The sequence below is a fragment of the Myxocyprinus asiaticus genome, chromosome 39 (genome assembly GCF_019703515.2).
Source record: "Myxocyprinus asiaticus isolate MX2 ecotype Aquarium Trade chromosome 39, UBuf_Myxa_2, whole genome shotgun sequence".
NCBI classification, from domain to species: Eukaryota; Metazoa; Chordata; class Actinopteri; order Cypriniformes; family Catostomidae; genus Myxocyprinus; species Myxocyprinus asiaticus.
In genome coordinates this window covers 4,566,623-4,588,158 of record NC_059382.1, presented here as the reverse complement: position 1 = coordinate 4,588,158, position 21,536 = coordinate 4,566,623, and the positions used below count along the sequence as shown (strand labels likewise).

Sequence of the window (21,536 nt, the reverse complement as noted above, 5' to 3'; positions counted from 1 at the left end):
CAAAAGAATGAATGGAAGTATGCTGCAACAACTGTGTTTACTTGATCACGAAAGTAATGGCCACATTTCACGCTAAGCATCATGGGACATAAGAAAAACTGATTATCAAGAGAAAAAAAAAGAAGTCCTGAACAAGCATGATATTCAGCATGCTGGTTTCCATGAAATCTAACAAACATGCATTTAGGATATGTGAACATGTCAGTGTGTCTAAATTCAAGCTCAAGGAGCCAAAAGCAATTTGTGTACACAATACTGACAGTTTAAACTTTTCAATCTGTTTTCAATGAATGAACGCACCATTGAAAATGTTTCATAAAGCAAAGCTTGAAAATTGGTTCTTTAAAAAAAAAATAAACACAGCATGCAAGGCAAATCAGAAAATTTCTTGTTGCTCTTAGATGTGCTCAGACAATGCTCCTTTGTGACATTGATGGCTGTAGGACACTGATGAGGATAGCTGGAAAACATTCAATTAGAACCAGGTGAGAAACATTTTGAGATGCCAGAAATAATAATAATAATAATTTCACTATTTTAATGAAATACATGATTTACTAGTTTTTAAATACTTTGTTATACTTCATAGAGAAAAAAGTTATTTTTACCTTAAGTTTATACAGCAAGCTGTTCAGACATGACGTCAGTTTTTAGGCAAACCCGGAAGACTAATTCACCATAGGTTCCCTCTGGAATTTTATATGTGGAGAAAAGTGCTTTTACATTTTGTTTTAGAACATAAATGACACACAGTCATACCTCCATTGAGCATTTTGAAGCTGTCGTGTCTATTAAAAAAAAAAAAAAAGCATGTTGCAATCCTGTCGCTAAATGAGGACTACAACCATCTTCCATTTCGTAATCCACGTAGTTCACTTACTTATGGTAGTTGTAGTCCTCGATTAGCATTGTGATAGCAACATGCATTTTTAAAAACACAGTAGCTTAAAAATTAACATTTGAGTAATGTTCCAGAACAAAACATGAAAGTCTTTTCAAATAATTTTAACCACGGGCCTTATTTTACTCACAAATCTCAAACTGCCATTAAAACCCCATTGGAAATTCCTGAGGGAACCTATGGCTTTTGGGTTTTTGGGCTAAAATCTGTACATCTCTATATGAATCAGACTTTACCTCCTTTCAGTGGTGATGTTCACAGTCCCTCCTTCCACATGCTGTGTCCAATGAAGAAGAAAAAAAAAAGAGCAGAACCAGAAAGAGCAGCAGGTGTCCACACAGAAACACAGCGAACTTCTAGAGTGACACAATTAATTAATAATTACTATGTGCTGCATCATTAAACACTGACATATTGCATTAGAGACAAAAAGAGCATCAATCCTCTTAAATGTTCAATGTACAATAATATAAAAATAATCCATACTCCTACAGAACTGTATATCACAACCACTGATTATAATAATACAAATACAAATTAATTAAATATGCTATTTGTGATTTAAAAAATTGAATGAAAAAAATAAAGACATGAATATTACTGACCATAATATCTGTCTGCTGTAGAGGACTTTAAGATTCAAAGATGTGATTCTTCACAGAGGCAAGTGTAGAGACAGGTGAAGTATATGACATTCCTCAATAGTTCCCAACCCTGTTCCTGGAGGCCCCCCAACACTGCACATTTTGTAAATCTCCTTTTTCTGACACAACCAATTCAGGTCTTGGAGTCTCCACTAATGAGCTGATGAGTTGAATCAGGTGATTGGGGAGATATCCAAAATGTGTAGTGCTGGGGGGCCTCCAGGAACAAGGTTGGTAACCACTGCATCATAGAAAAGACCAAAAGAAACTGTCTGCATAATTACTCACTCTTTCATCCATGTTTTTGGCAGTGTTTGTATGTCTCTTATTTGTGTAATCCACTACCCACCCACATGGCCAAAAGCAAATAGGATGTTTGTAAATGAACAAGAACATGTTATTAACTGTGTATGCATCAACTAAATGTGATACTTCTAATATACTATATAATATTATAGAATATAGTATATATTATTTATAGAAATATGCCATTCTAATCTACACTAAATAGCTTCTTCCTATATATTCCTTATAAACCACAATTTATTTAATATTGAATTAAGTTGCTACATGACACCTGACAGAAATCAGAGAACTGCATGCAATATTCATGTAATATGAGGTCAACTCCAGCATTCATTTCATTGTGGGAGGATCATCAAATATACTAGTTGACAAACAGTGTAGCAGAAAATGCTTAATTATATACTGTAATTATTATACATTTTTTTTTTTTATGAATAAATATTGACTCCTTCAGTTATCTGAAAAACATACTATGTTCATGTATCATAAGAGAAAGGCTTTGAGGCTCTTGAAATACCGTATATTTTTCTTGAGTACATAAATATGATATTTTAGGCTCCTTACAGTGCCTATTAAGCAACATAAGTGACTGCATAGTTCCCCACCACGAGGGGGCCCCCTGAAACAGGTTCATTATAGCCAAATCATTATTTGCATTAAGTGTAAATAGACTGGCCAGGCAGCAGAGAGCAAGGGCCACTAAAGCAGTGTTTCCCAAACACTAGGGTGCCATGAAAGATTGTCAGGTGTGCCGTGGAAAATTATCAAATTCCACAAAATAAATAAATGCATGAAAAAAAAATAATAATAATTTCAGGGATCCAAACTCCTCACCTTTTGGAGAAATTTGCCATTTTGAAACCATAATCGGTCACTTTTGTGATTGTGAAGAGCAATGATTAATGTGCAAAAGTGACTGATATTTATACACATTAAGGGTCTTTCACATGACTCGCGTCAGCACTGCAGAATACATTGAAGTCTATGAAGTGACGCCACTTTACACCGAAGTGTTTTTCACACACACGTTTTTGCTTCAACTATAATGTCTTTGAGAGTACTAAGCAACAAGAAATATTAAAAAACTGTCCAAATTTGTGAAGAGACACTGAATGTCTCATAATTTCTTTTAATTAAATATTAGCTTATCGTTTAGGAATATCAGAGACCCCAGTTATTGATCTAATTTAAATTCACCAAGAAAAATGCTTAGACCTAAACATAAGTCCTTTTATTACTTTCTGCTAACAATGCAACTGCAAACTTTTTTCTCTCTTCCAAATACATGTTTTCAATGTTTATTGTGCACATCTCCCTCTTTTTTACATGGCAAACTTGTAAAATCGCCCATCTGTGACACTTTGTGCAGCGCTTGTCATGTGGAGGGCAATGTGGCGCTCGAAGCTGGCGTTGAATGGAGCGTTAACGCCTCGACTCAACTCATGTGAAATGCGCTTTACAATGACGAAAGAACATTATTGAAACTCAAAATTATTATTATTTGTCTATTATTGTGGTCTTTTCTGATAAAAGTCATGCTCAGCAGTTTAAAACGATACCATAGATCTGCTTTGTGTTTATAATTCACTGAAGTCAGTAGATTTGTAGCCATGCAAGTATTAATAAAGGAGAAGGTAAGGATGTTATTGAAACTATTATTGTTGTCTTTTTGGATGAAAAATAATGCTCAGACTGAAGGAAGACTATAGATCTGCTTTGTTCTTTTAATGCTTAGACACTATAAAGTCTCTTGGTAGATTTCGGTCTTGAACGACTCAAAATGATTCACTGACTCACTCATAGCACATAAGATGCTCATTTGTCGCCACCTAGTGATATTTCCAGAAGGGGTCACTGAACTAATCAGTTAATCAAATTGAACAAATTTGTGAAACAGAAGCAAGCCTCACCAAAATACTCTTTATTTTGCAGCTAATTCTGCACAATTGTAAACTTGAATAAACTTGAATCACTAAAAAAGCTGGAATTGGTGCTTATTCTTTAAAAATAAATATCCCCAGAAAAAATATTCGTGGACCAGCGATTATCTTAACTTTTTTGCCCCTCCCTGTAATTTGTTGTGGCATTGCAAGAACAAATCTACAAATTAAAAAAGTAGCAAATTTGTTGTTTTTTCATTATCTATTTAGTGCTCTTGCCACCTGTGACCTCACACAGCGTAGCCTACCTACACGATTTATTTATTTATTTATTTTTTGCATAGCCGAATTTCAAACATTACAAGTAAACACGCTACTAAGACGGACAGAAAACATGGACAAGTTCTTGAAAAGGAAAAATATTGACAATGGTTATCCAGTGGTGTGCCGTAGAATTTTTTAGTCGTAAAAAGTGTGCCGTGGCAGAAAAAAGGTTGGGAAACACTGCATTACGGTGATGTGGTTACCTGGACCTGAAGAGACCGGTGTCTTTAGGGACCTTGAAGCAGTTATACATGTGCTAATAAAGTAGGCTACAAGCTTTATACTTTTTAACAAATTAACTTGTTTTTTTGCACAGTTTAAGATTGCTTATTTATTGCTGTTGGGTGTTATGTCTCACTTTCCAAACTTGTATGTCAGGTCAGTCTCATGACAAATGCTGCTCTCAATGTACGTAGTTCGGACCGCCAATCTGCGGATTTAGCTACGTGTTAAACCACTAAATATTTTATTTATTTATTAACTAGGGACATTATTATTTGGTTACCATGAACAATAATCATAAGCTTCAAAGTGAAATAAAATTGATTAGGCTATATTAGCAAATATGTGTGCAGGATGGGAACTGTTTCTTCTACTCATCTTAACATTCATAAATGCTGAAAAACACAATATGTGTATATACATTTAAATGTAATACTGCATGTTATTGCACCCCTGCTCTTTTTTTCTCTTCTTTTACTGCTGTCGGTGGTGCCTTTTTCTCATGATATGAAATATGCCTAAGTTAAATGTATATTTCTAAGTAGGAAAACAATTTCACTCTACACAGAAAAGCACATAATAGTACACAAATAAAAATATTAACCATTAATTTATATGTAGGCTATATATGGTAATACAAGATAACGTGTTAACGTGAACATTACTACTCATATTAGCTACAGTGCTTAATGGTTTATTGCATATTATGAATTAGTTTATTAGTTAGAATAATAATAAAGTATAAACAATTTTCATAGTAGCCTAATAAAAGGAACATTAATGACATCTATTAATTGAAATACATATTTAACATGAAGTTACCATACCATTGTTCTTAGCAGTGTACTCTACACCATGCCAGCAAGAAACTTACGTATTTTACCTCAAACTTACTGATATACATATTGTAAGTTTATGTGGGACTATAATTACAACAGTCCCAATTTTAATGGAAACAAAATTCTTACACATTTTACATGAACTGTATATAAATGTAAATTAATTTTAGAGATCGGGTGCATGCATTTTTCATAAATTCACAGTATGCCCACCTCTTCAGACACTACTACACCACTGCTTCTTGAGTAAATTCATGCTAAAATAACAACATATCTTAAGGTGACATTTCCTATTTCTTATAATTGTGTGTAATTGTTGTTAATAAGTAATTTAAATAGTTTACCATGGTTTTACTAAAGTAATATTGTAGTAGTAACCATGGTTAATTGTGTGGTAACTATGGTTTATCTAAATACCACGGTTAAACTATAGTTACTGTAGTGAAATGGTTAATTTTTGTAAGGGTAAACAAAACAAAAGTATAAACATTTTCTGTTTGGGCAAAAAAAAAAAAAAAAAAAAACTAATGACTTGAATTATGACTAAAAATATTATTTTATATAACCCATTTTATCCCAAGTAATCGCCAAAAAATAAATTGAATAGAAGTATCGGTATTGGTATCGGTACTGACGATACTGGACTTGAAATTATTGGCATCCGATCGAAAAGAAAATAAGTGGTATTGCCCATCCCTAATAAATGACCAAAGTTCAGACATGCAACTCTATGTGGCACAAGTTCTTTGAACTTGTTATCTGTTAGACAATTAGCTCGCTCACATGTGACATGTTAAGCCAAGCTGATTGGTCCTTTGACATGCAATCGGGTAGCCAATCAACTTGCGTCTCTCTCTTTGTCTAACATCTAAGTTGCTCAGTTTTTCAGATAAGTTGGTTTCAATGCAGCGTGCTGTGAGAGTTTTTCTCTGTAACCCACCTCCACCCCAGCTGCACTTGTCTTGATCTGCTACATGGGGATCGTTTGTAATGTATATTTGTGCAGCAGCATATCATACATGCTTGATGCAGCATGCATTGTCTAATTTTGCAGCAGCAGCAGCAGCAGCAGCATGTCTACATGCTTAAATCAGTATGTCTGTGTATTTTCTAGCAGTAGCAATTCTAAGTACTTGCTTTGCAGCAGCAGTGTTAGCAGACAAGTCCATCAAGACAAGACCAATATTCTATCCATATGTCACACGCTTTCGTTAAGGCAGCAATTTTGAATGTTTAAAAGAGAGGAAAGTGGAATCTAACTGTTATGGCGGATGAGGATTCTGATTGCTGCAAAAAAAATGGAATTTAGATCCGTTCTTCACATAAAGCCATCACACGCATCGGATGATCTGGAAGATTTTTTTTAATTATACATTTTTCTCACTTTTTAAGCAGCAACTCGAACATTCAGAATCTCCCTTCGTGTCCCAGAGCAAACAAAACAGTGAGCAAATAAGCAATAAATAAATCATGAAAAATCAATAGAAACAGTTTGCATCAGGGATTCTCAAATGTTTTGAAGCCAATGTACCTTTTCTTAACCCTACATTTTGCACTGAACCCCACAATGACCAAATATAAGGCATCACTAAAAAAGAAGTTGGATGCAATAAAAACAGTTCTGTTTATCTCCAAGTTAGATTGACTGACTATATATAAACTTTGGTTAACATTTTACAATAAGGTTCCATTAGTTGACATTAGTTAATGTATTAGGTATCATGAACTAACAATGAAAAATATATTTTTTACAAGGAGTTTTTTTAGGTTACAAACTGGTAATTACAAGGGTATTATGCTATAAATGTGGTTTATGAGGACATTTCTAGTGTCCCCATAATTCAAATCGCTTAAACATACTAAACGATGTTTTTCTGAAAATGTAAAAATGCAGAACGTTTTTTGTGAGGGTTAGATTTAGGGGATAGAATCTATAGTTCATATAGTATGTCTATGGAGAGTCCTCTTAAGGATAGCCACACCAACCTAGTATTTTTCCTTTATCAGTGTCAGTTTCCACATTTCCCATTTTTGTTATATTTGGTTTAAATCTCTATTGATGACTAGAGAATTATTTTTTAAAACTAATTTCTTTCAGTGGATAGTATGTATTGTAAACATGTACTCTTCCCTTGAAGATTTTACAATTAATTTATCAAAACTGTGCTTTTTGAAAGAAATAACACAAGGCAGCATGTGAAAGAAAGGTTCAGTTTGAGTGTTGATGTGTATCCTCAAAAGTTCATGCAGTTCAAGAGCACATCAGTTAACCTGAAGCATCACTGGAAAAGAAGAAACTTAACACTAGTGATCAAGAGACACCGTCAGACACTCTTCATTTATATCTGACCCTGGCCTTCCACAAAGGATGCAACCATTCGAACAGCGGTAGAGTGGCACAAGTTCAGCAATCTTATTCATTTCCTTGCTCAGATTAACAGAGTTTTCGTCTTTCTCATAGATGTGTGTGAAAGCAAAAGCTTTAATTCCCTTGTAGTTTTTTTTAATTGGACAAGACCTGATGGTATAATGTGACCTTGGAGACACACATTTATACAGGGGGAGATTAAGGTGTAGAAAACCACACACCCATCCTTGTTCTTATTTAATAGGTCTGTCCAATAAGGTTCATCTGGATTCATGAGTAAACTCTGAATGTGCCTTTGAATGAAACTCTGCAGCGATTAGCTGATTGCCTCTGTAGACAGACTTTTTATAAGATCCTATCTTAGCTTCACTTTGTCTTCTGTGTCATGAATCAGGAAGTAATCTGATACAGTGCATCCGGAAAATATTCACAGCGCTTCACTTTTTCCACATTTTGTTATGTTACAGCCTTATTCCAAAATGGATTAAATTCATTATTTTCCTCAAAATTCTACAAACAATACCCTATAATGACAATGTGAAAGAAGTTTGTTTGAAATCTTTGCAAATTTATTAAAAAAAAAAAAGAAAAAAAAAATCACATGTACATAAGTATTCACAGCCTTTGCTCAATACTTTGTTGAAGCACCTTTGGCACCAATTACAGCCTCAAGTCTTTTTGAGTATGATGCTACAAGCTTGGCACACCTATTTTTGGGCAGTTTCTCCCATTCTTCTTTGCAGGACCTCTCAAGCTCCATCAGGTTGGATGGGGAGCGTCGGTGCACAGCCATTTTCAGATCTCTCCAGAGATGTTCAATCGGGTTCAAGTCTGGACTCTGGCTGGGCCACTCAAGGACATTCACAGAGTTGTCCCGTAGCCACTCCTTTGTTATCTTGGCTGTGTGCTTAGGGTCGTTGTCCTGTTGAAAGATGAACCTTCACCCCAGTCTGAGGTCCAGAGCGCTCTGGAGCAGGTTTTCATCAAGGATGTCTCTGTACATTGCTGCATTCATCTTTCCCTCGATCCTGACTAGTCTCCCAGTTCCTGCCGCTGAAAAACATCCCCACAGCATGATGCTGCCACCACCATGCTTCACTGTAGGGATGGTATTGGCCAGGTGATGAGCGGTGCCTTGTTTCCTCCAGACATGACGCTTGCCATTCAGGCCAAAGAATTCAGTCTTTGTTTCTCATGGTCTGAGAGTCCTTCAGGTGCTTTTTGGCAAACTCCAGGTGGGCTGTCATGTGCCTTTTACTGAGGAGTGGCTTCCATCTGGCCACTCTACCATACAGGCCTGACTGGTGGAGTGCTGCAGAGATGGTTGTTCTTCTGGAAGGTTCTCTTCTCTCCACAGAGAAATGCTGGAGTTCTGTCAGAGTGACCATCGGGTTCTTGGTCATCTCCCTGACTAAGGCCCTTCTCCCCCGATCGCTCAATTTGGCCGGGAGGTCAGCTCTAGGAAGAGTCCTGATGGTTCCAAACTTCTTCCATTTACGGATGATGGAGGCCACTGTGCTCATTGGGACCTTCAATGCTGCAGAAATTTTTCTGTACCCTTCCCCAGATCTGTGCCTCGATATAATCCTGTCTCGGAGGTCTACAGGCAATTCCTTGGACTTCATGGCTTGGTTTGTGCTCTGACATGCACTGTTAACTGTGGGACCTTATATAGACAGGTGTGTGCCTTTCCAAATCATGTCCAATCAACTGAATTTACCACAGGTGGACTTCAATCAAGTTGTAGAAACATCTCAAGGATGATCAGTGGAAACAGGATGCACCTGAGCTCAATTTTGAGTGTCATGGCAAAGGCTGTGAATACTTATGTACATGTGATTTTTTTCGTTTTTTATTTTTTATAAATTTGCAAAGATTTCAAACAAACTTCTTTCATGTTGTCATTATAGGGTATTGTTTGTAGAATTTTGAGGAAAATAATGAATTGAATCCATTTTGGAATAAGGCTGTAACATAACAAAATGTGGAAAAAGTGAAGTGCTGTGAATACTTTCCGGATGCACTGTAGGGGGATAAAACCCGCCCAACACTGCTGCTTTGGGACATTGATGGCTACTACAATACCTGTAAATAGTCATTCACTGTACATTATTCTATATCTAACTGTACGTTTGCACTTCTGTAATTATGATTTTCAGTTATCCTGTGCCTTGTTGCTATATGTTTGTCCTGAAAGTACTGAAAGAAATTAATTTATTTGAACATATTTGTCTATTGAATATTTCTTTATATTTTTTTTTTATTAGCTGTGTCTTGTTTTTTGTCTGTGCAATGGAAGTTTCTGTGACCAAGACAAATTCCTTGTATGTGTAAGCATACTTCCTCTTGTCACTTCCAGGTGTTTATACAGAGAAGGTGAGTAAAGGTGAGCAAGATTGGTTCCTTGAAGGGTGTCGTAATGATGACTGATGTGATGAATAACCAGTCACAAAATCTAAGAATCATGACAGTAAAGAATAAATTAAAAGATGAAAGAAAACACAAGCGAAATACACGGCAGAACGTAACACCAACAAAAGTCATTTTAAGGGTTTGATCAAGTAGAACTTTAAAGTTACATTTGTTTGTCGTTACCACCTTGTACAGCACGATCTCTTCTGTAAGTGTTATGCATAGCTAGTTTCCACTTTAAACTTCATATGTTTCATCTTATTTGAGGATGTTTCAAAGTTTAATTAGTTTTATGTATTGAATTGTTGATTACAGTGAACCTAATGCTCCAGTCCAAAGAAGAAACCTGAACATTACGACAAACCTCACCTTTCTGATGCTACCGACCATGAAACATTTGATCGTGACATGCTCGCAATAACATCATTGGATGTGGGAACAAGAGTCTTCTGACAAGTATGTGATGCAGTGTAAGTAGCCAGTTTAAATGTCACAACAATGTTTGTAGCAATTTAAATATATTACTTCTAGAATGTATTGACAGTACTACTGGATTGCAATTTGAAGTGTCCATATAGATGGATCAATACATTTTCAGCTCATTTGAAAGGATTTTTTTTTTTTTTTTTTTTTTTTTTTGATTGGTACATATCATCAGTTAAGATACAACAGAAAACTCAAGGTGTTTTAGTTAATCTGAATATGTGTTAGTCCACCTATGACTTGAAGCCTTGCCACTGAAAAGGTCTTTTCGAATTTGATAAGAAGATAATAATCTATTTTCCTATCAGAGTAGAGTCTTCCTTCAAGGACCAAACTTACATGACTGTCTGTCTGACTGGTTCTGTGGGAGAAATTAAATTACTGATTATGTTTCTGACTACATTGCATTTATGATATCAGTGTTTATATGTTAAGTTGAATAATAATAATCCCTTAAGGTATTAGAATGACATTTTAGAATGAGAGTTGTTTAATGTGATTCTGCTGATGTGTGTCTAGATCGTGACAAAGGAACTCAGAGCTGTCTCTGAGGTGCCAAGTGGCTAAACATAACTATACATGGCAGTAAAGAGAAAGCTGCTACCAATTCATATATACGCAAACACCGATTTTGAGCCTCAAGCAGCTTTCTTGCAATAAACGGCTTTCTGGTGTCCATGTACTATAAATGTAGTCAAGTTTTTACACTAACATAAAAGTACCATGGTGCTTTTGATACTGTATATCATGGCAAATCCATGGTATTCTTTGACTTATCTTGTTGGAGTACGAGGTAAACACCACGGTACAAGGGTATGATAATGTCTTGGTAAATGTCCACAATACCATGGCATTACCACCTGAAACATGCTACTGCCACAGTAGGGTATTTTGCCACACTATGCTGACATTTTTCCATTATCTTTCCTTAATACACATACTAACATGTATCCCAAAGTTCACAAGCTCTTTTAAGCTAAAATGTGACACATACACTTGCAAAATAAATGGATGAATTATTACTTCTAGAAGATGTGAAGGTAATTGTGACCATGACTTCTCTTATAAAACAGCAATTTTTTCATAGTAATCTCCACCCATAGCTCACTCCAAAAGGATTGTTAAGTGTAAAACATGTTGAAGATTAGCTGACAGGTTGTCAGTTCATTTAGTGATGAGTTGTTTCCTCACAAAAGCAGTTTATTCAGTGTACTGAAGCATCTCGTATAGTGACATCGATACAAAAAACGGCCTCTGGTCTCCTCGCCAGTGTACCGCCGTGTTACCCTTTGTTTTGAAAACTTTGAAGGCTCCCCCTGGGAGAGGGGCTCTGATTGAGCATCCCTCCAGTGATGTTTGGTCATAAGAGTGTGCTTGATACAATACTTAAGGCACAAAGTAAGGCCTAGAAAAGATTTTTATTCAGTCAAGCAATCATCTTATTATAGTAACTTTAAAAGATTTGTAGATTATTCCATAGAATGATTCACTTATGTTGAATACATCATTTGTAATTCACTTTGGATAAAAGCGTCTGTAAATGAATAAATGTAAATTTAAGTGCTACCTTTCAACCTATAGGAGAACACAAGTAGATTGTTTCAAATGGTCACACTGAAAAAGAGGCAAATCAGGTGCTATTTCTTTCATTCTATTGACCATCATCTGCATGTTATCACCATTATTTAAGTGTTCAAACAAAAAGGCTTTAATTCCTGTGTATGACTGTAATTGCCTAAGACTACTTTCAATGCTATATTGCCCATTAAGGCATTTGTTCAAACACGGTGATATTAAAGATAAATAAATCACACATCGATTACTTCTTTGCAAAACTCTGTACAAATAATTAATTAGCCGAAACTCTGCATGCTCTGTGTAAATAATTTTTCCTGTATTTACAGTCTTGTATTTTGCAGCAATGAGGTCATCTGAGACAAAAATGTTGTCCTGTCCTATGTCAGTTCCAACGTTTTGTAAATTCCTGAAGCCCAAAACCATAGAATTTAAATGAGCATTTGGGAGGCATTCATCCATCTCAAGATTGATGGCTACAGCGTATTGCATCTCTAAATGTAATCTGAAAAACATGAAGCAGAAGCAGTGTAAATTTGTATAAAATTGTATATAACATATGTTTAATTAGGATAATTTACATACATTACTTTTTGTGAAGTATTATATAAATCATTAACAAATGTTAAATATTGTTATATGTTGTCATGTTGAACCTTGATTCATATAACATTCCAGTAACACTGTAGTTTAGGGATCAGAAATTAGACAGTAATTCATAACTAATCATTACACTTGTAAGTGACTAGTTATGGACTTGTTTGGCATTATAAGGTATTTATTAAGCCTTTATTGGCTGATTTCTTATTCTTGCTTTAAAGCCCCTTTATATTTGCTTTTGTCATAACAATGAATTTCTTAGCTAAATATGAAACATACTGTATCAATAGCTAGTATGATGCAAAATACATCCTTTATAGGTTCTCAGTACTCTGTGTGAATGTGTGGCTGTTTAAGTATTAAATACATGTAGAATGCATATAGTACTTCAACAAAGCAGGGAAGGTTAGGGTTAGGTTTAGGGGTATAGGGGTTGGTGTAGGGTGTTTGTGGGACTCTAAACACAATAAACATGCCACAGTGATGCCCCTGTACTGTATGGTAGTGTTTAATTAGGGGTGAATATAGTATCTAACACTATTTGCCCTTAGTGCGGAGAGGATGCTTTTGTTGCTATTGACACTAAGCATCAAAAGTCTCTGCCTTCTATATTTATTTTATACTTATAAGTTGCACATTCACATAGTGTAATGAGAACCTATAAAGGATGTATTTTGCACCTTACTAGCTATTGGTGTCTTTTGTTTTTACCTAGTAAGTTATTTGTTAGGAAAAGACATATGTAAAGAGGCTATTAGGCAAGGGTAAGAAATCAACAAACAAAGGCCTGATAAACAAGTCCATAACTAGTCCCTTACAAGTCCAGTTATTAGTCATTAATTACTGTCTAATTTCTGATCCCTAAAATAAAGTGTTACCAACATTTCTGAAACAATCTTTATATGTGGTGTTTGCAACCATCTATATATTGTTGTTTAATACCATTGTCAAGCCAACATATTAGCCATAATGCTGAAAGGTTCATTTAAACTACAGTTGTAACTTTGAGAGTGACTTACCTACTCCTAAAAATTTTAACAATTTCCATAAGAGTTTGTGGGTCTGCAGTCACATCCAGACTTTGAGTACAAAGAGGAAGCAGACAGACCAGAAGAAGACCCCTCATAGACACAGTGAAAACCTAAAGTGATCAAAAACAATGCACGCACACACACACACACGCAAACACACACAAAGCAAGCAAAAATACAAAATTCATCTATAGTCATTTCCTCTGTGTATTATACTGTATTATTATAATGGCAGTAGAGGATAAAGCATACACAATACACAACAGTAGCAATTACAACTTGTGTGTTGTTAATAAAAAATCTATTGCTCCTTGTTTACTGTTAGAAACACCAAAGGAGGATTTTGACTGTTTATTTAGGAGACTTCAGTTGACTGCTCTATAGCACAGACAAAGAAAGAAAAAAACATTTATTCTGTGAGTCCACATTAAAGAATCTTATCTTTTATACGCAGTCCTTTTATATGAGTTCCAGAACCATTCCATAAGTGACAAGTTCTTTTGATGTTTCAAATAGAATGCCATGGTTACTGGTGTTAAATGCCACAGTGACATCCAGCTTTACCAGTGAAGCATGGTTAGAATCAATGACTTGTTCAAACAAGGTTCATGATCAGGTCAAAAGACTTTCATAAGAAGAGACTGACAAAAGAATGTTTAAGTGAACTAATACTTTTCATCGAACAGCTGGTTAAAATGATATTTCTTACCATGATGTCTGTCGTGGATTGAAGAGATGTGAGATGCTTCTAAGCTCTACAGATGTGGTGCGTTTTGATCTGTTCTGAGAGTGGTGTGTGGGAGATGCATATGGATCATATTTACTGTGCTCCTGGAAAAGCCCTTATGCAAAACAAGAACAATAAACTACCCATAATAATTAAGAGGGGAGGTTCTGTACATATCTGTTTGATAAACTGTTGGGCATTTGCAAATAATTTGGCCCATATGATTATAGTTTGTGAGTGACTTACTACTTACCATCAGTAGGACCTATGTTACTGTAATTATTACATAAGCTTATTTAAGCTGAAGTGTGTAATTTTTTTGGTGTTAAAATACTTTCTACTATCCCATCTTAACATGCAGAGACAATTATATGTAAGCCATTCATAGGTTAATTGTCTCGAAAACTGTAAACACTGTGCCCTCTGAAATTCCTATATCTGTTTGAGCAACCCGTCCAGCCCAACACAACAGCTGTGGGCTCTTTTTTGAGAGCTTTATGTCTTAATTAAGCGCAGTGTTATGCTATACATCATGCATGCAATGTCAGTGGACATGGCCATGATTTTTTGGGCTTAATGCGCAAGTGGGTTTGTGTAATCGTCCGTGCAGAGCAAATTATTCATAAAATGTTTTGTTTGTTTTTTTATGTCCTTGCAGCTCGGTGCCCTAAATAATCGAGAGAATCCTGGATGCGCTACCTACTGACCAATGAAACATGCAAAGTTCAAAGTTTTCACAACTAGAAAGAAGAAGATTCAGACTGAAATAAAAAGATTCTGCCTGCTTATGTCAGATTAGTTTAAAATGAAGATTACAACACTTATGATTGAAGAAGTGCACTTCTTTATCATAAGGACACTATCTTATAATGCATTTGAAATGCAGAATATTTAAAGTATAATGTTGGATATGCTTTATTGCAACTTAATATCAGTTCATCTTAAATGCATCTAAGTATGGAATTCTGAAACATATTCCATTGCACTTGAAATGTATTTTATTATAATCGTGAATGTACTTGCATATATACTTCAGTGCAACTTGGCTGCATTTGTATTGCTACAAAAAAAAAAGAAAAAAGAAACTGTGTAATTTGATGGCAGCAGCATCTTTAAAACTGGCTTAAAAGTGGCACAAAGTTATCGTAAGTTTGGGAACCACTGGTTTGTCCTTATCAGTTTAGAAGTGTAATGAAAGCTATACATCTTAATGTGTTTTGCACAGTCTGGACATAACTGATAGCTGTAAGATACTTTCTCGGAAGATTTATTGAAAGAATTTTAGAAACTTGAAGTACTGTTTTGTTATGTATTTTACATGCTTTTTTCTTGCATCTACTGTAGTTTATTTGTTTTACCACTCTGTCCACAAACACACATTCATATTAGTAAGCTACTGTTGCCAAATATCTTATCACTCTCTTTGTGCTTGTATTTATTCAGATTTGCCAGAGAGAGAGAGAGAGAGAGAGAGAGAGAGAGAGTGCTTAAAAAGTTGTGTGCTTGTGCCAGGATGTTCAGCTTCATTTACATGCTGAACTTGCACCTAAATATACTTTTGAGGGTTTCCAAAAAATCATCATGGACATATTTTAGAAAGCAGTGAGATGACCCGAGTGATACTGAACCAAACTGACCCAGCTATATTGTTGTTCATGTTATTTTTTTACTTAGTATGCAAAACATGTTGTTATTTTGCAAATGGAAAGATTATCTTTTTTTATTTATTTATTTATTTACTTCTTTTTATTTTCAACTATTGTCATTATCAAATATCAGAAAATATTATTTTATTTTGTATTTTACGAGCTCAATCTCTCAGGTATGTTTTAATTTATAAGATTTTTATTTATATATTTATATGAAAAAATTATATTTTGTATTCGCTTTTATAATGTCAGGCACTTCAAAAGCTGAAAAGTGTTAACTGTTGCATTCTGCAAGAATCTCTTTGTCAGCAGCCATATCACTCTGCAGCTCTTTCCTGGTTGCCTGCTAAAGCTAAGCAGGGTTGAGCCTGGTCATTACCTGGAAGGGAGACCTCCTGGGGAAATCTAAGGTTGTTACTGGAAGAGGTATTAGGGAAGCCAGCAGGGGGTTCTCACTCTGCAGTCTGTGTGGATCCTAATGTGCCAGTATAGTGATGGGGATGTTATACTGTAAAAAACAAAACACCATCTTTTGGATGAGACATTAAACTCTTTGTGGTTATTAAAAATCCCAGGGCACTTCTCATAAGGAGTAGGGGTATAACCCCGGTGTCCTGGCCAAAATTGGCCCTTATCTATCATGGCCTCCTAATAATCTCCATCCCTGAATTGGCTACATCACTCTACTCTCCACCAATAGCTAGTGTGTGGTGGGTGTTCTGGTGCACTATGGCTGCTGTTGCATCATCCAGGTGAATGCTGCACGCTGGTGGTTGTTGAGGAGGGTGCTTTGAGTGCCTAAAAAATTGCTATATAAATGTAAGGAATTATTATTATGTTAACTCATAACTTTTTTACTGTTGACACAAACTAAAGGTGATGTTTTTTTGTTTGACTGTTTGTTTGTTTGTTTGTTTGTAACAAAAAATGGCGATTTTTTTTCCAAAAAGTGATGCTCCTTTTGCTCAATTCAAAGAAAGTGGTGATGGGGTGGCGTAGTGGGCTTAAACATAGAACTGGTAAGCAGAAGGATGCCTGTTCAATCCCCACAGCCACCACCAATGCCCCAGGGGGAATTGTCCCTGTAATAAGTGCACTATAATTCACTTTGGATAAAAGCATCTGCCAAATGCATAAAAATGTAAAAATATCTCAAATGTAAATGTACAATTTAAATGTACATTCAAGATGATTAATAAATACATTTCAAGTGTATTAGATTGGTTTTTAATTACATATTTTGTAGCACTAAAGTGTTTTTTAATTGCAATTCAAGATTAAAGAAGTAGCAATGTAGTATACACTGTATGATGCTGTAGTATACTGCACATTCAAGATAACAAAAATGCATTTCATATGCAATATGGAATTCGTTTTAGAATTGCATACTTAGTTGCAAAAATTGATATTAAGTTGCAGTTAATTTCATCTATCATTATACTTTAATATATTGTTAATGCATTAAAATACATTTCAAGTGTGTTATAAAATGTTCCAATATTACATATTTAGCACTACTTATGTGCTGCTTAAGAGGGTCAAAAAAACACTCTAAAGTTGAACTTATTGCATTTAATATACATTTAAACAGTAGTTAAATATCACTTACATGCAATTAACATGTTAAGTGTCCAAATACATTACATTCAGTGTGTCCCAAACTCTGGTTCTTAAAGGGGCCACATCCAACTTATGACTAGAGTTAAATGTCATGAAATTTCTCCACTTGGCTACATTAAAAAAAAAAAAAAACGGGAAAGAGAGGTATTTATTAGAATGTGTCGGTCTTTCTGTACAAATGTAGTGAAAAGTTATTTCCACTGAGATGGCCCTTATGCATTCATATCTAAGCAAAACCTTCTTTCACAGCTCAGTCATAGCCTAAACCGTCTATCTGACTGGTGTAGGTAACACCAACGTGACCTCATTAGTATTCATAGATATATGACTGTAAATTGTGGCTTTAACACTCATATATCTCTCTCATTTGTATAGACACTTTACTGAACAATATCAACCCATTGTCATCATCTAAACTGTGAACCATTTTACAACTGAACAACTTTTATTATCTCTTCTCCTTTGAATTGCTATGAGCTGTTTACCTTCATGAATTGCAATCGACAGAAATTTTACCTTTCACATGTAGAGCCCTACTAAATCTGTTAGTAGTCTATTCATTGTTCTTTCGTAACTTTAAAGGCTTTCTTTAATCTTTACAATTATATGTAAATTGGGTACACAAAATTATATTTCAACAATGCGTTTTGCAGCACTGTCTAAAAGGGTAAAAAGGTGTTTGTTGTTGTTTATTTTTGGTTTGTAATTTTATATTTGTCATTTCATGTTTAAAAGTTTAAAATTGATGTGGAAGTGGTAGAAATAATAGGAAATTGTATTTTAGGTGTATTTTAGGAGATCCATTCAATTGTTAAGCAATTAAGTGTTTATAATCTGACCCCTAGAGTTCAAGGGGCGGGGTCACGAGAGAAGAAAAGAGATTTTTCTAGAGAGTTCGGGAGTGCAAGAAGAGAGAGAAGAGAGTATACACATGTAGTGTCTAAAGACTGAGAAAAACAAGGGATTTTGATTTGAAAATAGAAACACTGAACAGCTTAAAGACTGTTGATAAGAGGAACTGAGTATCGACGAGACACTGAGCTCGAAAATTATAGTTTATATTCAACAGTTGCGTGAACCTAAAGTGTGTGTGTGTGTGCGTGCGCAACGCTCCGAGAGAGTGTCGCAGTTTATCTTGTTTTCTTTTGTTTCATCTTTGGAAAGTATTCGGAAGAGAGACAATACCCATGTTTTATTTTACGTTAAAGTGTTAAGGAATGGTTGAAGTGTTCGGAGCTCAAGGGATGACTGAGTGAATGCGGAGTGATTTACTAGGAGAGACCGACGTGCTTTCGTGGCCTGTGCTGATCGGGCCTATCTACAAGATGGAGGATTTGCCTGGACATGTCATCCGATTCATCTTTGGGAGAGATGGTTTGTGATGGATGCATGGATGACTGGATCTGCTGATCATTTCATTGGTGCATCTTCAAATCTGTTACTGTGTTGTTTTTGGAATCGCTATCTTGTGGGATCTTGTGAGTACTCCTAACTGTTCGCTAACACATTAATTTGAGCTCTTACATTGCGCGCCTACAAGAGACGTAAATCCCAGCTGGGTAATTTTCTTTTTATTTGTTTGGGAATGTATTTTCTTTTTGAGTATAATGTGAATCTGAATGTTTCATATTTAGTGTGAAATTTGTATTCCATGTGATCACTCATTTTAATTTATTTATCTTTGAAGTTCTTTTGTGGTTTCATATGTGTTGATTTCAACTGACATTGTTATTAGTTGCTTCAGTTTCAAAGAGGCAATAAGGATCAAAAGAGTCAAAAGAATAAATACAGTGTTTTAGTATTTTAATCTCCTGTGATCTTTCTGCAGAGAAAGAGGGAGGTTAAAGGGGACATCTGAGTAATTTCGTTGAGAGTGGGGTTTACATGATGTAATGTGGGCACAGTGGTCCATCTACGAAGTTATTTCCAAATTTAACATTAGATACTAAACACAAAATCTGAAGGTCCTGGGTTGTATTTAATTATTAGACATTACTTGGTTAGTAAATACTCTTTATGACTAAAGTAAATTTAGATGTGCCTCTCACCCGTAGTTTTTTTTAGTTTGAATTTCCCCTAGACATATTTGTATTTTGAGCCAGTGCATTGGTGAGAGGGCTACATACATATTTGTTCGATATGGTCATCCAATAAGGCAAGAAAAGCCACTAAACAAATACTTGGATGAATGAAAATGTTTCCCCATTTTCTACAAGTGGCAAGTTCAGAGTTGGCATACAGGACTTTGGGAGACATCTCACCACCCCATAAGGGCAATGAAGGAGGCTTTAATTATGATGTAGAAAATTCCAACTCTAGTAATGCATTGGGTAGAGGTAGAAGGCTCGGTGGAACCACAGGTGAAGGCGGAGGCCATGGCTCTGGAGGGACACCAGGTGAAGGAGGCGGCGACTGCTCTGACAGGACACCAGGCCAAGGTGGTGGCCACTTTGACAAACCACCAAGCGAGGAAAGAGGCTCCATAGAAAAGGGATGAGTTTCTAGCAGAACCACAGGCAAGGAACGAGGCAGCGGCCATGGCTCTGATGGCCCCACAGGTGAGGAAAGAGATGGGACAACAAGAAAAGATGGTGGAGGCAGAGACAGGGCTACAGGCGAGGGCGGAGGCCGAGGCAGGGCAACAGATGAGGGCGGAGGCACAGGCTCCAATGGGACACCGAGCGTAGGAAGCGGCAGCTCAAGCAGAACAGCTGGCGAAGGAGGTGGTGGCTCCCACAGGACCCCAGGCAAAGGTAGAGGCTCAGCAGAAAGCTGAACTGGCTTCTTTCTGTCAGCAGATGTTGAGGAAGACGGTGAGAGCGGAGCAAGAACCGAGGAGGCTGAGGGCAGAGTGGCTGAGTCTAAGGAGGCTGAGGGCTGAGTGACCAGCACAGAGGAGGACGCCGAAGGCCCAGAGGCCAGAACTGAGGAGGAGACCATAGGCTGAGTGGTAGTGACTGAGGAGGAGGCCACAGGCTGAGCGGATGGGACTGGTGAAAAGCGGGCTGAGCAGCTGGGTCTGGTGAGGAGGCCACGGGCTGAGTGGCTGGTACTGTTGAGGGGGCTGTAGTGGCAGTTGGCTAACATCAGGGGGCAAGGCATGGACTGAAGACTGTATTGGCAGCTGGCTACCACAAGAGGGCAAGGAAGAAACTGAAAGCTGATTATCATCATAGGACAAGGAAAGGACTAAAGGCTGGACTGGCTGCTCGCTACCACTAGAGGGCGAGGAAGGAACTGGCAGCTGGCTACCACTAGAGGGCAAGGAAGGAACTGGCATCTGGCTACCACTAGAGGGCGAGGAAGGAACTGGCAGCTGGCTACCACTAGAGGGTGAGGAAGGAACTGGCAGCTGGCTACCACTAGAGAACAAGGAAGGCCCTAAAGATGCATATGCCCTAATCTGAGCAGACAAAATGGGAGGCTGACATAAGATTTGGTGCTGCCTCTGAAGGGTAATAGTCAGGCTGAGCAGACAGGCCATTCAATGGATATGATGCAGGATTAGGAAAAGGCGCATATGAGGAAGGGGGCAGTAACAATCCATTGCCTGGAAAGTAGGCTGGATACATCTCCAGAGGACATGGAAGGCAGGCATCGAAGTAGGATAAAAGAGCTCATAACTCAATGCTTGCTGGTCACTGGGATGAAGAGCTGGATTAGATGGTGACTGACAGATGCTAACCACTGGGAACAATTGCAGAACTGGCTTTGATTCTCGGATGTTGAAATGGGATTCAATGAAGGCTGTTGCTTCAGGTTATTAGGGACAGGAGCTAAAGGCTTTGACATTGAGGAGGAAGGGATAAAATGTTGGTGTGAAGAACTTCTGGTCTTCAGTTGCACGTCTTTCACCAAATAATAGAAGTCTGACACCATTCCTTTTCATTCATCTACATCCTCAGCCAAATAACTTGCATCAACTTGGGAATCAGCTCTTGAGTGCACACAGTCA

General features: G+C 36.7%; 1 long non-coding RNA gene across 1 annotated transcript; it reads right to left on the bottom strand.

The window, feature by feature from the left end:
- Positions 1–11,788: 11,788 nt before the first annotated feature.
- Positions 11,789–14,395, bottom strand: LOC127429914 (uncharacterized). The gene is made up of 3 exons (XR_007895371.1): positions 14,295–14,395; positions 13,574–13,695; positions 11,789–12,459 (listed from the first exon to the last, which is right to left on the bottom strand). It is a non-coding gene; the product is annotated as an uncharacterized LOC127429914 (long non-coding RNA).
- Positions 14,396–21,536: the final 7,141 nt, after the last annotated feature.